General features: G+C 35.5%; 1 long non-coding RNA gene across 1 annotated transcript; it reads right to left on the bottom strand.

Annotated features, from left to right (window-relative positions):
- Positions 1-7315: 7315 nt before the first annotated feature.
- On the bottom strand, positions 7316-10135 carry LOC141516271 (uncharacterized). Its single transcript, XR_012476654.1, has 3 exons — positions 10036-10135; positions 8417-8715; positions 7316-7381 (listed from the first exon to the last, which is right to left on the bottom strand). It is a non-coding gene; the product is annotated as an uncharacterized LOC141516271 (long non-coding RNA).
- Between the last annotated feature and the right edge of the window lie 5770 nt (positions 10136-15905).

Raw genomic sequence — 15905 nt, 5'->3', positions numbered from 1 at the left:
TAAGGACTATTGGGGGGGAGAGAGAAGGCACTTTTCATCTGAAAATATCTAGGAAATCTTCTGAGAACATGAAATTTGCACTAGACTTTAGAGGGATAGAGTACTTTCATCATAGATATGAAGAAGAAACAGGATACTTCTTGCTCTCAAGGATATCATAGTCTAATGTGGGGAGATGTAATTACATAAATCAGTACATACAAGATAAATACAGATTTGATAGAAAATAACCTTAGAGAGGATGGAATGAATAGCAGGAAGAGGAGTAATGTTAAAAACATCTGGAAATTTGTGGTAGTCCTACAGAACCTCATATGCTAGGATAACCCATGGAACTAAGCAGCTCCTGACTCACATGGGTTCAAGTTTAATCTTAGTGCTTTGCCAACTATAAAATACTCTCATTTGGTTCATATTTTGTTATCTATGCCAAAGAATCTGTTTCTCTGTCTCAATCTCTGTCTCTCCTTTTTCCCTTCCCCCCCTCCCCAATGGGGAAATCTTTTAATTTAGCTCATTTCTAGTATATTTAAGTCAACTTAGCTCTCAAGGTAACTAAGAAGCATGCAGAACAAAAAATATAAAGATATAAATGGGACTTGGATTTATTAGAGCACCAGTCACCTGACAACTAATTTGAGTCTATTAGTGAGGAATAAACACACAACCCTGAATACATATGGTTATTGTACATAACTTTCATCCCCATCTGCTAACCTGCTCACAACTGTAGCCACCATCCTAGCTGGCATCTATTGGTGCCTCCACTGTTGCCATGGCTGCTACCACCTATAGTCCATGACACTCACTTGTAGTAAGATTTCTGGACTCTCAAATCAGCAAGGTGATAGGGAAAATCTTCTTTCTTCCCTACAGGATCTTCCACTCCTCTCTTCTTTCTTCCTTCTTCCTGTCAGCAGTTTTTCCTCACATTTTACAACTAGATGCCTCCTGCTATGTCTCTTTGGTCCAAAGTATTCTGGGAAAGTGAATGTTTTTGTGTTATCTGCTGCAGTATCCTCTACCTTATCTTTCTGCTTCCCTCTCTTTAATCCTCACAAAGAGATGAGAAGAGTAAATAAAATGGAGGAAATATTGTCTTGTTTTCCTATTGAGGAGTTTACATTTCATAACTTCTCAATAGAAAGACAAGACAACCTTTCCTTAAAAATATTTTCATAACTATATTTCTGATTCCTTTGTAGTCCTATTGTATTTAATTTTATGCATAATAAAAGCTAACATTTATATTAGTGGTACTGTGCCAAACATTATCATTTAGTTCTCACAATAAACCTGGGAGATGGGTGCTATGATCATATTCCATTTTACACATGAGGAAACTGAGGCTAAATGACTTGCCCATTGTCATATAGTGTCATACACTCTGAGACTAGATTTGAATTTGTCTTCCTGAATCCAGGTCCCCACACTCTTTCCTTTGTACCACCTAACTGCCCCTATTAAAAATATTATTCTCAGGAGAACTCCATAGGCTTCAACAGATTTCACCAGACACTAAAAAGGGTTGACTACTCCTAAATAACAGGTAGCCACTGAGGGTATTTGACCTGGGGATGATGTAGTTTTTACTTTGCATTGGGAATATTATTTTGTCAGATGGTTGGAGATGACAATAGACTGGAATTAAAGTGACCAGGTAAGAGGCTGTTATAATCATCTAAAAGGAAAGTGATAAGTCTTTAAACTAGAGTGTTGACAGTATTGGTAGAGAGGAGGGGACAAATATGAATGAAATCATAGAGAAATTGGAATTTTCAGCATTTTTCAAGTGATTGAAGGATGGTGGTGGTGGTGGTGGTGGTGGTGAGGAGTAAAGAAGAAAGAGTCCATGAAAAAGTCCTTCCTTCATTTCTTCATTCCTTTGTTCCTTCTTTCCTGCATTTCTTCATTCCTTTATTCCTTTCTTTGTTCCTTCCTTCCTTCCTTTCTTCTTTCCTCCCTCCCTCTCACTGCCTTTATTGATTAAGATTCTATGAGGTTGCTGCCAGTGTGAGTCTATGTTGTTGTTTGACAAAGTTTCAACCTGGAAGGTTGATTCCTTAAGAAGAAAACCATCTTGAGAATTTAAAAAAAAATCACATTAAAAATTTTGGAGGCATTGTTATTTATCCTCATCATGACAAATTAGAAATGTAGGTTTGAGTCTTGGTTCTGATACATATGAATCAATCAACAACCATTTATAAATGCCTACTATGTCCCAGATGTTGGGGTCAAAAAAGACAAAATGGAAAGTCATATTAACTGAGTGATCTTGGCAAGTTCTTTGCTTCTCTTAGCCTCAGTTTTCACATGTGTAAAAACAGGGGACTCTAGTAGATGAGATCTAAGGTCACATAAAGCTCTAAGTGCTAAAATAATATTCTTATTTTTATATCTCACTTCACTTCTATAATAAGCAGCTCACAGCTCTGTCATCTCTAGGTAAGTATCCAACAACATCTGTAAACCTTTTGATTGCCCAATGGTGTTTTTGGTAAAAGATGTTTTCAACCATGGAAATAAATTGTTTAAAATCTCCCCAATGTCGTATATGGGAGATAATAGCCTTCCAGTTTTGTTGTTCTTGTCACCACAGTATCCTGGAGATGGCAGCAAAGTACAAAGAAGCAGGGTAGCAAACCATAACACATAAACAAGTTGGGAGATTAATGATTCAGTCCAAGGCTGCTGATGACAATCCTGGAATGCATCAGCCTCTCCTACTTTACAATGACAGTGTAGGTAAATAGAATGCTGATGTATTTATTAATTTAGTTTTTAATTATGTTGGGCTGAATCCCTAATTCCCTTTAAGCCACTCCCTTTTCTTTACTCCTCATTTACAGACAAGTTGAGAAATGTTATTTATGCTTGTTTTATTTTTCCTTTCTTTCTTTCCTGGTAAACACACTGAAAATTATAAAGAGATTTCTGAGCGGGGGGAGAGTATTTTCTCTTGGAACCTCAATTTTATGCAGCCATCTATACCATTTGTTATCCCGACTTCATTTTCAAATAGCTATTCTTAATCTCAGGCCACGTTGTCTTTCAATCCTTCTGGCTTGTCAGATTTTCAGTATCTATAATGGTGTGATTAACTGGCAAGGTGATGCATGCTCTAATAACAGATTGCAAAGGACATCATATTAGACATCGTAAGAGCCCTCTTTATTCCAAAGTATATACACAATAAGGACCCAACAGACATGAGTTATGAGGGCTGTGCCCACAACAACAGGAGCAGCCTCTCTTCGGTGTGCAGGCAGAAATGTTATTAAAATGAAAAAGAGAGGACTTCTTACAACCGAATTGCAACTGTTGCTTTCAATGCTCCACTTGTTTGTCAAAAGGCTATTGGTGTGGAATCGGCTCTAGCTTCTACTAGTCTGAAATATTTCACAAGTTTAGTTGAGTAATATAAGAAAGTTCTCTCTGAAGAAAGTGGAATAAAGATTTCTGATACTGTCCCCAACCTCTTGGTACCTTAAGCCAATAGAATTGGATGTCACTACTCTTGGGATGTTATTTTTACTCTTAGGGGAAAGAGAGTAATCCTGATGATTTCCAAAGGTCTATGAATTTTCAGAAGAGTAAGAGATTGAGAAGAGAATATACTCCTACTATCTATCAGCTTTATATAAATATTTTTATTTGATCCTTATAATAATCCTGTAAGGAATTTGCTAATAGTATTCCCATTTTACAGTTGAGGAAATTGAGGTAAATAGAGGTTAAGTGACTTGCCCAGGAGCATCACAAACTAGCCTTGAGACCATATTTAAATTCAGCTCTTCTTGGCTCTATGTACAGTACTCTATGAATTGTGCTACTGGTTCCTTCTCCTGATTAAGAAGACCTGAGGTTGCCGATAGTGTGAACTTTTATGTCTTGAATTGTGACAGACTTTAACTTAGTAGGGTCATAATGTCACAAATCAAAATATACAAGGTCTTTAAGAGTCCTTTAGTTCAACAGTGTCATTTTGAAGAAACTGAGGCCCAAGGAGGTAAATAATTGTCAGAGGCAGGATTTAACTACAGGATTCAGATTCCAGGGTCAATGTTTTCACTCTTCTAAGCTATTTCCCTATAGAAATTACTAAAGGATGGAAGTCTATCCATTTTATCTCAATGCATTTTCTTAAGTGGCACCTTAGAGTCAGAAGGACGGAAGTTCAAATCTGACTTCAGACACTTACCACTTATTAGTTGTGTGACCTTGGGCAAGTCACTTAATCTTGATTGCCTCACATCTAGGGCCATCTCTAGTTGTCTTGATTCATATCTGGTCACTGGACCCAGATTGCTCTGAGGAAGGCAGTGAGCCTGGTTACTTAGCCTGGCACCTCCTCATTCAAATTCAATTCATGTGCTTGTCATATTCATCACTTTCCTGATGTTTTGGTCTTCTTTAAAAATGAAGGACAAACATTGTACTATGTCTCAAAGGATTAAATGTTAATTAGAATGTTCATTAAAAGATCTAGACTAGAAAAAGACCAGAGTTATAACCAGATAGTGATTCACTTGCTAAGAGTTTTGGGATATGCTTTTATATATAAGCAATTTTTATGTGAAGTGGAAATGGTAAAATTATAGAATTTATGAACTACCTTTGAACAAAAATCCTTTCTACAAATATACCCAACCAATGGTCATTCTGCCTTTGCTTGAAATCTTCCAGTGAAGGGGAACACAGAAGTTCCTAAGGTAGACCCTTCCATTTCTGCTAGCAAGGTTTTCTTTTTCTGTTCCACAATCAGTAACCCATTGTTCCCAGCCCTTACCTGCCAGATAATTCTTCATATACTTATATATCTTTTATTTCTTCTCTAAATTTTCTCTTCTTCAGTTTAATCATTCCTAGTTCCTCCAAGTGATTATCATATGTCATCAGCTTAGAGTCCTCCACTGTTCTTGTTACCCTTTTCTGGATATGCTCCACTTTATCAATGAATAAAACTTTATCATTTTTTATTATTTATTTTTTATAAAAGTTTTATCAATAAAGCTCATAGCTGAGTTTAACACCAGATTAAGCTGATTTGGCTTGAATATACAGCAAGATTTTCACTTCCCTACTTCTAGACACTTTATTTTCTTTTCTAAGTACAGCATAATATCATTTTTTAAAATTTGGTTACCATTGATAAATCATTGATCAAAGAATTGACAAGTTATTATTGTTGTTTACTCTGTGCCACACTGTGTTAGGGGTAAAGCACAAAGAGGGAGATGATCTCCACTCACAATGAATTTGTATCCTAATGGGAGAGACCACATTTAGTTGGAGTCAACAAAAATCATAAATCTTATCTATTCAATAAAATATGTTCAAACTACTCTAAAAGAAAAAAGTAAAAAATTACAAATTGGAAGAACTTTACAGTCTAATGGAGCTTAGGGTCCAAGAAGGAACATAACTGTGAACACTTAAAGAAATTATAAGGAAAGTATGCTCTAATAGAACACATGAATAGGGAGAGATCATTTCTAGTTTTTTCTTTATTGTTATATTGTCACATATTATCATACATGTTTGTGCACATCTAATTGTATATATGCATATGAACACACACACACACACATATATATATATATATACACATATATATATATATATATATATATATATATATAAATTAGATTAGGATTCAGGGAAGTGGTGACACTTGATCTAGATCTTGAAATTTCAATAGCTAGACCCGGGCGTCCAGAGAACATTCAAGATGGAGAGTCTTGTGAGAACAAAGGCAGCTAGCAATAAAACACATGATGTATTCAGAAAGCAATGAATTGTAGTGGAAGGCCTTGAATCTTGAATGTCATCTTAAGGAATTTCAAATTTATTCTGCAAGCAATAGGCAGCCACTGAAAGTTTTTCAAAAGGGATTGACTGGACCAAAAATTTATTTTATAGAAAGATTACTCTAGTGATGGTGTTCAGAATGGAATAGTGAAGGGAGGGAGACAGAGGTTACAGGAGGATTAGTAAGGAGGCAATTGTTATAGTATAAATGAGAGGTCAGGGAACATTAATACTGAAGGAATAGTGTGAATTTGGTTGGGAGAACATTTGAGTTGTTTTCAAGTCAGTGAAAGGCTTTCATGTGAAAGAAGGATCAAGTTTTTCTTAGTCCCAGAGAGAATGAATAATGATAAAAATAATTAATAATGATAATGATGATAGATAGATAAATATCATTAATATGTAACACCTACTGTGTGGCAGACATTCTATTAAATACTTTTTATAAATATGATTTCATTTTATTCTGACAATATCCCTGTGAGATAGATGCTATTATCCATTGTGTTACCTAGCTACTCTAGAGACAAATAGAAGCATAGAGTGGATATCACAGAGAAGTCTATTTAACTCAGCATAAGAAAAAGTTAACTATCAGTTATTGTTATCATCCTCCTCCTCCTCCTCATCATCATCACCATCATTACAACTAACATTTATTTAGCACTTCAAGGTTTGCAAAGTGCTTATTATTTCATTTTGTTCTTACCACAATTCTGGAAAGATGCTATTATTCCCATTTTATAGATGAGGAAACTGAGGCTGACAGATTAAATAACTTGCTCAGTCATGCAACTCTTGAGATTTTGAAGATGGATTTGAACTGTGACTTATAAAATGTTTGAGAGATAGTTTCTGGATAATTAATCATTTTATTAATCCTACTGGCATTTAATTAATAAAAGGGTCAGTGGTGCTCTTAATGCCAAAGACCTTCATGGAACTGACTCTATAGTTATATGTCCTTGGAAAAATGGGTATTCCTGAGAGTAATAATTAATTCTGAATAATTAACATTTAATGAGAAGAATGAATAGTGAGAAGTGCACCTATTCTAAGGATCCAGGGAACTTGACTCTGATCAGTCAGTCTTGGTCAAAGAGGTTTATCTATACCCATATCACCCTATCAGGGTTATCTAGACAAAAAGAGGAATCTGCTTTTCCTCAGATCTTTCTGTGTAAAACTAGACTTGAATTTCTTTATATTTTGAACACATCTGAATTTTGCCTCTCAATATCAGCCCCATGCTTTAAAAACTGCCTAAATAACCCACAGGGTCTAATTTATGAATGAAGAAGTAGGAAAGGGGGAAAAAACTTTAGTACTAATTCAATAATTGGTTATTAATATGAGAGAAATAATTACTCTCAGAACTCAGGTCTTCTTAACTCTGGGTCCACTCCTCCATTCACTGCTGAGTCACCCTTAAATTGACTCAAGTAATAGATTACTAGAAGTCTTCAGGTAGAAACTGGATGACAATTTATTGAAAGTAGGGGTTTCATTGATGACATTTGAGGTCCTTTTCAACTCTGATACCCCGGGAATGAGCTTTGCAATCTACCTATAATAGAATGACAGGGGGAATAAAATTTAGGGGCAAAAGTACTATTCCTGCTATTTAGGCATGCTTCCAAATGGTGTGAACATGCATCTTCCAGAGACCTTTCTCTAACTAATTTCTGTACATAAGCTCCAAGCTGACCAGATATTCTCTAACTAGTATGAATATCCACAAACAGGAATATTAAACAAATAGAAAAAATTTCAGGAGAAAAGACTGTTCAATTTAGATCAATGCATACTATGGGAATGATGTAAAGACTAGCAAAATTGCCTTCTGGGGGGCATGGGGAGAGGGGAAGTGAGATTGGGGGGGAGGAAATTATAAAGCTCAAAATAAATAAAACCTTTCTAAAAAAAGAAAAAGACTGTTAAGTTACTAAGGGATGTTGATATGGGATGACATATAGTATCCCTGAGAAGTGATTTGAGAGGTAGGAATCAAAAAAATAGTGAAGTCACAGAGAAAGAGGAGCAAGTTTGGTTGGTTATGTTGATGGCCCTAGGTTATATGACTAGATGCCTGGATAAACTATATTCAGCTCATATAGTTTAAGAACACATCCCTAAGTGCATTCTTTTGTTCTAATATTCAGGAAGGAAACAGCTATTAACTGGCTTAGACAGTAGTAAAAGGCAGATAGAGTAATAGCAAGCTCTATAAAATCAGGGTGTTAAAAAAGTAATTGCTGGAATTTTCATCTTTGAAAGAATAGAGATAATAAAGATAGTAAGTAGTTCATCTTCAAATTTTAGCACCCCTCTCCTTTTGGGGGATTTTTGATGTGGATGGAAAGAATTGAAGTTGCAAAGATCTACCCCTATTAAGATAAAAAGGAGTCCTGGGAGTTAGAACTTCAAAACTGCAGGAGGATGGAGATCCCCTCATTTTGCCAATTTGATTTCAATCTCCTTCATCCTTATCATTTTGGCATTCTAATTAATTGGTGTTTCAAGAAATATTGAATAGATTCTGTTTGCTAGCACCTTGTCCCCTATGGTAACTAAAGTCAATTATCATGCATTTATAAAACACCTTTTGCTTATGGACTAATTAAATCTCACATCCATATTTCAGGTTGTTCCACAGTCTTTCCTTCCATTTGGTATCAGCTTAACATTGATCCAGCTGTTTGGTCGGGTTAGAAACAAGTCCAATAGCCTGCCAATTAAGTTTCCAAGGCATTCAAAACAGTACTTGCTCCTTTGATGACAGCTTGTAATCTGAAGAAAAGTTTAAAACCCTAATCTTCTGAGCTTTGTTCTTTTGACAAAGATTGGAACAAAACCCGGGGGAGGGGAATGGAAATGGTGAATCCATCTTTGTGACAGAGCCTGGAACAAGAAGGGACAATGGGGTTAAACTATTGTACTATTTTTACAAGTCGTTCTCATTGAAGTCTGAAGACCTTAGTGAAATTGGGCTCCTTGGTTGATGTCCCTCTCACTCTCACGATTTCATTTTTTCCCCCCAATGAAACCCATCTGTGAGTTTCTGCATGATGTGCATTTTAATTGCTGGTGTGTTCCTGAAAGCCCTTCTTTTCACTAATGAGTGGTGACCTTTACTCATTCCACATTTCAAGAAATGGACACTGTCCCTCATTCTAGGCAGTCAGCCAAATGACGGCCACATCCTGTTCCATGCAAAAAAATTACACATTTTCATTAAACTAGGATAATTAGAAAAAGTAGCAGAAGAGGAATATGAGTAATTCCATCAGTAATTACAGCAATTACAGCAGTAATGGCCATCCCACCTCCGGTGTCTCATTATAGGCACGTTCTGGTTTTTTATGGGAAAAAGATTCATATGTTTTATATTAGAGAGTAAAATTCTGGCTATATTAGGTATATCTAGCTCTGGAGAAGGACTGGTGAGGCAACATTATCCATGCTTTGAAGTGATTGAGGAGAAATTCTTTATTTTCTCCTTTACATTGTAGTTAGTGAGATCATTTTCAAGATACTACTCTTGTTATGCATTTAGGAACAAGGTCTAAAAGTTATTTTTTGAAGCAACCAAATTATAACATTCCTTCATCTAGTATTATGTTTTCCCCATCCAAGTGACTTAAATATCTGGATTGAAAGTTATATGAAAAGAATATTCTTCTTATTATTATTACACTTATCTCACTTGGAATAAGTGTCTTTAAATTTGAAAGTTTGTGAACTCATGATTAAATTATCATTCCTCTTCCAGGGACTCAGTACATTTTTCAGCTCTCTCTTTTGGCATTCTCATACACTCCCATGCCTTCAATTAGCACCTCTATGGAAATAACTTCCAAATCTTTTTCTCTAGTCCTTACTCTCTCTCTCTCTCCTGAGATTTCGTCTTATCTCTCCAACTATCCAATAGGACTTCCAACTCTACATGTTCAAAACAGAACTCACCTATCTTTCTTCTGTAAACTATTTATTAATTATAATAATAGTAGTAATAATAACTAACATTTGTATGGTGTTTTAAAGTTTGCATGGTGTTTTAAGTATATTATGTCATTTGATCCTCACAACAACCTCATGAAAAAAACTTTAGAGGCTTAGATACATTACTTATGAGATATGTCCTGGATACAAATATAAATTTCTTGACTCTGAGTTCCATGATTGGCTGTCCAACTTCCCTATTCTTGTTGACATGATTACCATTCTCTCAGTTACATAGGCTAGACATCTCAAGAGTCATCTTTGCCTCTTCCTTCTCACTCAATCCCCGATCCTTCCAACTTTTTGGTTGTTAACTTGTTCTTCCTTTCCGGTGATGTGGTCAGAATGTTATTTTAATTCTATCTCTATTGCTATGACTACAGAGAATTCTAGATTTAGAAAAAACCTGGCAAGTATAGAATCCAATTCCCAAATCATCTACAACAGATATGAAAAGTGACCATCCCACCTTTTCCTGAAGACCCCTCAATTAGGGGGAGAACATTATAAGGTTGATCATTATATTTTTGAGTAACTTTCATTGTTAGGAAATGTTTCCTGAATGAATAAAGTATTTATTAAATGCTTACTATGTGCAAAGCACTGTGCTAAGAATGGAGATCTTAAGAAAAATGAGACTTTCTTTGTTTTCAATGAACTCACATTATAAAGAGAGAGAGATAACATACATGGAAAATTTTAGGGGCAAAGAAGATGGAAAGATTCTTAGGGTGTGATGACAAAGCAGATGGCAATGTATCTTCTTTAATGTCATTTCTACTAAAAAAATCCTATCTGTTTCTATTGAACATTTGATAATACCAAATTCTTTGGTGAAAAAAAAACTTCTTTTTAGGGTCTTCAGTTGCTTTGACTTTAACACATGCAGGAGTAATTGTCAGGCTGCATCTTTACTGAGGAAATTAAAATTATGCTGTATCACTTAATAATTGAGTATATTCTGTAATTGTCCCTAATCTTTTTCTTAAGTCTCATTTTTCAGATCTGGAGTCACACTCAAGAATATAGTTGTCCCTCTGATCTAGTTTAAAGGTATGTTTGAAAGGGAATGTTATTTACACTTACGCAGTTAGCTTCTGGGACTTCTGCTTGTCCTAAGCCTCAGTCAGCTTAAGCTAATGCTATACCCCAAAAGACAAGTTGTTTGTCCTTTTCATCCTTGTGCAATTAAGGGAGGTTTGATCTCCTATTGTAGGTGAGCAAACCTGGTTATTCTGGTCCCCCAATAAAGATTACAAGATGCAGATGAATGCAATTTTTTAATTGTCAGAGGCATAATAAACTACATCCAAATGCCAACACACCTTTTTTAGCATAGTCACTAAAAATACTTAAAATGACTCAGACCCTCTGGGTGTAAATAAAGAAGGTCTTGCTCTTTTCACTGGAGTCTCCAGCTCTATTAAGGAGGCCAGTTTGATCTGCTTTGTGTTATATACATCACTGTTAATCAATTGATTTTACTCAGAGTATGTACTTCAGTTTACAAAACTTTATTATTTTTACTTACCACACCATAAGGGTGACTTTATAGAACGATGTCTGGGGTCAGCTAGAAGCTTTGCTACTCCTAAGGCTCTTGAGTCCCTAGTCCAGGGCTATCTCCATTTGAGTCTGAGGAGAGATAGTGATCAAGATAATAGTAGTAGTTTGACTTACCTGTCTCTCATCCTCCAGGCAAGGTGATTTATGTTTCTCCAAATTTCTTTATATTCATTATGTTTATAATGTCTGAGAATCAGTACTGTGACTAGAGCTCTTGACTTAGAATTCAGAGTTCTGCCTCTGATCATAGGCAATTCATTTAACTCCTTAGGGTTCAAGGCAAATCTCTAAGACTAGTTGTTATTGATGAGTTGCCCAACTGCATCAGTAAAGGAAATTTCTATGCTAATATTTCTCACATCGATGAAAGCACAAGTCTATAAGGAGGGGAGAAAGGGACGAGGGAAAAAGGAATGGGACAAAGAAAGGAAAGAAGAGAGTTGTGAAAGAAATAGTAAAGAAAAGGAAATAAAGGATGTAAGAAAGAAGGAAGAAAAAAGCAAACATAATAAGAAATAATGAAAGAAAAAGAAATAAGAAAGGTGGTAAGAAAGTAAAAAAAAGAAAGATAGCAAGAAGAAAGATGAATCAAAGAAGAAAGAAAGTAGGAAGAATAAAAATATATAAAATATAGAATTTATATAATCTTGTTTAAACACTATGGTTTGTTTAGTCATTCACTAGTCATAGGACATCTATATCTTTTCCAATTTTCCAGATTATTGCAGTTTCTTGCAATAATCACATGGCTATAGAAACTTTCTAAGAGCATTCTTTCCTAGTGTCCACATCTATAATATATTTTAGAATATATTGATGAATATAGCATCAAGAGTGAATGGAAAGTTTATTTTGGTGTTAGGGAGATTTGAATTGGAATTTCACCTTGGTCCCTTACTATGTGATGCTAGGTAAGTCATTAAAACTTTCTCAATCCTAGTTTCATCTATAAAATAGGGATAAGAATAGAATAATGAAAGATAATACTAATCTCATGGGGGCTTTATAAGACTTATAATTAGATAATGTATGTAAAGCTCTTTGTAAACCTTAAAACATTACATGCTTTCTATTCTTATTGTTTTATTCCATTTCCACTAATCACAGCATTGTGTTACAGGAAAGACTTTTTCTTCCTAGGCAGTTGTCTCTGTAGCCAAGGTGTATCCTGGTAATATTTTCATAGACCTAAGAGCCACCTGGAAGTGAAGGGGCATAAATATATGCTCCTGAGGCTTTGCTGCTCCAGGTAATGTTTCAATATTATAGTCTACTCTGGGATGGGGAAGCTTCAAATCCTTAGAAATCTTTTCAGTCTTGAACCTTTTCAATTCTAATAGTTCCCTAACCTGACTAGATGTAGGCAGGTGGTATCACCTCCATTGTCTAGCTTAGGAAATTGAGGCACATACAAGTGTTCCACATGAATAGGATATGAATTTGAAGAGTTTCTATTCTGAGTTCTCCTCCATCAGACCTAATCATTCTGTCTAAACAAGACCCTCCCTGTCATGTGCCAGGAGAAAAATGATCCATCTTGCCTCTGCATTTTTCTGGCATTTTATCCATCGCCTGAGATTTTTCCTAGGACACTCACTCTCATATTCTCTTAGGCAAATAAGCACTCGGGGCTGCTGTGTAAATACACATTAGAATGCACTGAATTAAGGCTTTGTGTTTGCCCAGCTAATATGTGCTCTGGAAGAACTGTGATTTGCTTTTAAAGTACTGAAATTTCATTGTGGAGACATCATTTGGCTTTGACAGTTTGGAGAGGTTGAAGCTGGTCAGCTTCCTCCCAGCATCACCTGAAGTACCTTTGGCACTGGAACACTGATGGAAGATGCTTCTTCTTGTTACCAAGGCTGTAATAATGAATGGGCAGATGCTCAACATGGATGAGAACCAGGGAAAAGGAAAAACACACTAAGTGAAACTACATAGATGATGATAGGCCTCTGCTCCCTAGATAATTGAGATGATAAGCCACTTTAGGAGGGGTAGGATACATGGTTCTTTTCTACTAATCACATATTCCATTCAACACATTTATTGGAGGTCTGTGATGTTACAGGAATTATGTTGGGCTCTGGGGATACCAAGAGAAAAATCTAAATGACTTATGCTTTTAAATAATTTATAATACTAATAAATAATAATAATAATAATCACATCAGGGAGGTGATGCCATAACAAGCATATGAATTGAATTTGACTGTGTGTGTGTGTGTGTGGGGGGGGGTTGCTGTGCTAAGTCACCAAACTCACTTTCTCTTCCAGAGCCATCTGGGTCCCATAACTAGATATGAATCAAAACTACTAGACATGATCCTGGAAGTGAGGCAATGAGTTAAGTGACTTGCTCAGGATCACACAGCTAGTAGGAGTCAAGTGTCTGAGTCTGGATTTGAACTCCCACCCTTCTGACTTCAAGGCTACTGCACCACCTACATTTCAACTGAGAAGAAATAACAGGATCCACATATGCTTATAGCTACCAACAAGAATATTTTCTATCCCTGGCTGTCCCTCATGCCTATAATGCTATCCCTCCTTCCTTCAACCACTGATCTCCTTGACTTTTTTTATGTCTTAACTAAAATCTCACTTCCTTCAGGAAGCCTTCTTTGATCCCTCTCAATTCCTGTGACTTCCCTTTGTTAATCATTTCCTATCATTTGGACCAGAAAGAGTATATGATAATGACTGACATTGCACTTTAAACATATTATCTCATGAATGCCAGATTTACCCTAGAATGTAGTAGAATTGTAATAACAATTATTATGCCAAGTTTACAGATGGAAAAATTGGGAATAGGAAGGATAAGCAACATGCCCAGGATCATACAACTAGGAAGTGTGAGAGATGGAGTTTGAACTCAGGTTTTTCAGATTCCCTAGAATTCTAGTCATTATTTCCCACTTCTCTCTATGGTTCAGGGAATGACTATGGCTCCCTTTCCTTCTAAAGGCTTATAAAGGGAGCATGAAGGAGAGGAGTGAGTATTACATAAATGAATACATATTATTTTAAGTATGTTTTGTTTTAGAAACCTGGAGAATTGCAATAATAGCTCCACTTACAGCTCCTCTTTATTTTCGCTGTTGTTTCTAAATATACATTTTCATAGATTCACTACTCATATGATGTCAGAATTATAGAATCCTAGAACATGGGACATTAGAACATTGAATATTAGAGTTGTCAGAGGCCTTAGAGATGATGTTATTCAACCCTATCATATTATTTTGTAATATTTGGATGCCTTAAAAAAGTTACTGTGATTTCCCAATAATTCCATCTACCTTCCCCTTACCCCCCATAAAAGAAGCATCTCTTTCAATAAATTGGTATAATATATTATACCAATATTTCAGTCATATTTGGTAGTACACGGAGCATTCTGAATCTGTAATGACTACCTCTTTTGTGAACTGGGGGAATATAAGTAGTTCATCACCATTGTTACATAATTTAGATTTCTTATTAAATTAAATTGAGTTGTGGTGATATGTAGTGCCAGCTTTCTTTACATTATTGTAATTGTGTATATTTTCTTAGTTCTACTTTCTTTGTGTCATATCTTTTCCCAATGTATCTTTCCTTGAAAAGTTGACATGATAGGAAATAGAGAGACTAGACGGGCTGTTGCCTGATGCCAGCTCTATGTAGTTTTCTGAATCTTAGGTAAAAACTTAGATCATGACCAAGTTAAATGCCTTTTCTTTTTCTCTTTTCTTCTTTTCTTCCTTCCTTCCTTTTTTTTGGCTATACTGATGATTTCATTTTTATGACATGAGAATTTTTAGTTTGGAGACTTCCTCCAAATGAAGCAGATTAATAAAAACTTCTGCATACAAGCTAAAGTCTTAGAGAGTAATGTTAGAGTGCTGAGAAATTGGATATTTTCCCCATGGTCATACAGCTAGTGTGTAACAGATCTTCCTGACCTCAACCATTCTACCATATTGTTTTCTTTTTCTTTTAAATAGTATTTAATTTTTTTCCAGTTACATATAAAGATAATTTTAACATTCATTTTTTTCATATAAAATTTTGAGTTTCACATATTCTCTCTTCTTGCCTCCCCATCCACCATAACACATTATTTTTACAAGATTAAGTATTCTCCTATAATTTCATTTAATATAAGAGCATATAAACAAGATGTGATCCATCATTCAGTTAACAAGAATTTGTTAAGAACCTACTATGTTTGAGTCATTGTGCTAAGTTCTAGGGATACAAAGAATGTCAAAAACATGAATTTTGATGAATTCAATTGCTTACTAATCACCTGTAGCTACCTGTGCAATAGATAGAATGGTGGACTTGGAGCTAGTAAGACCTGAGATCAAATCTGGTCTCAGATTTGCTAGTTGTGTGAGTTCGAACAACTCCCTTCTGTTTGCCTTAGTTTCTTCATCTGTAAAATAGGAATAATAATAGCCCCTTCCACCCAGGGTTGTTGTGAGGATTAAATGAGATAATAATTATAAAGAAATTAGCACAATATATCA

The sequence above is a fragment of the Macrotis lagotis genome, chromosome 3 (genome assembly GCF_037893015.1).
Source record: "Macrotis lagotis isolate mMagLag1 chromosome 3, bilby.v1.9.chrom.fasta, whole genome shotgun sequence".
Lineage (NCBI taxonomy): Eukaryota > Metazoa > Chordata > Mammalia > Peramelemorphia > Peramelidae > Macrotis > Macrotis lagotis.
Note: the sequence above shows the minus strand (reverse complement) of the source record. Positions and strands in the feature narration are given on the sequence as shown.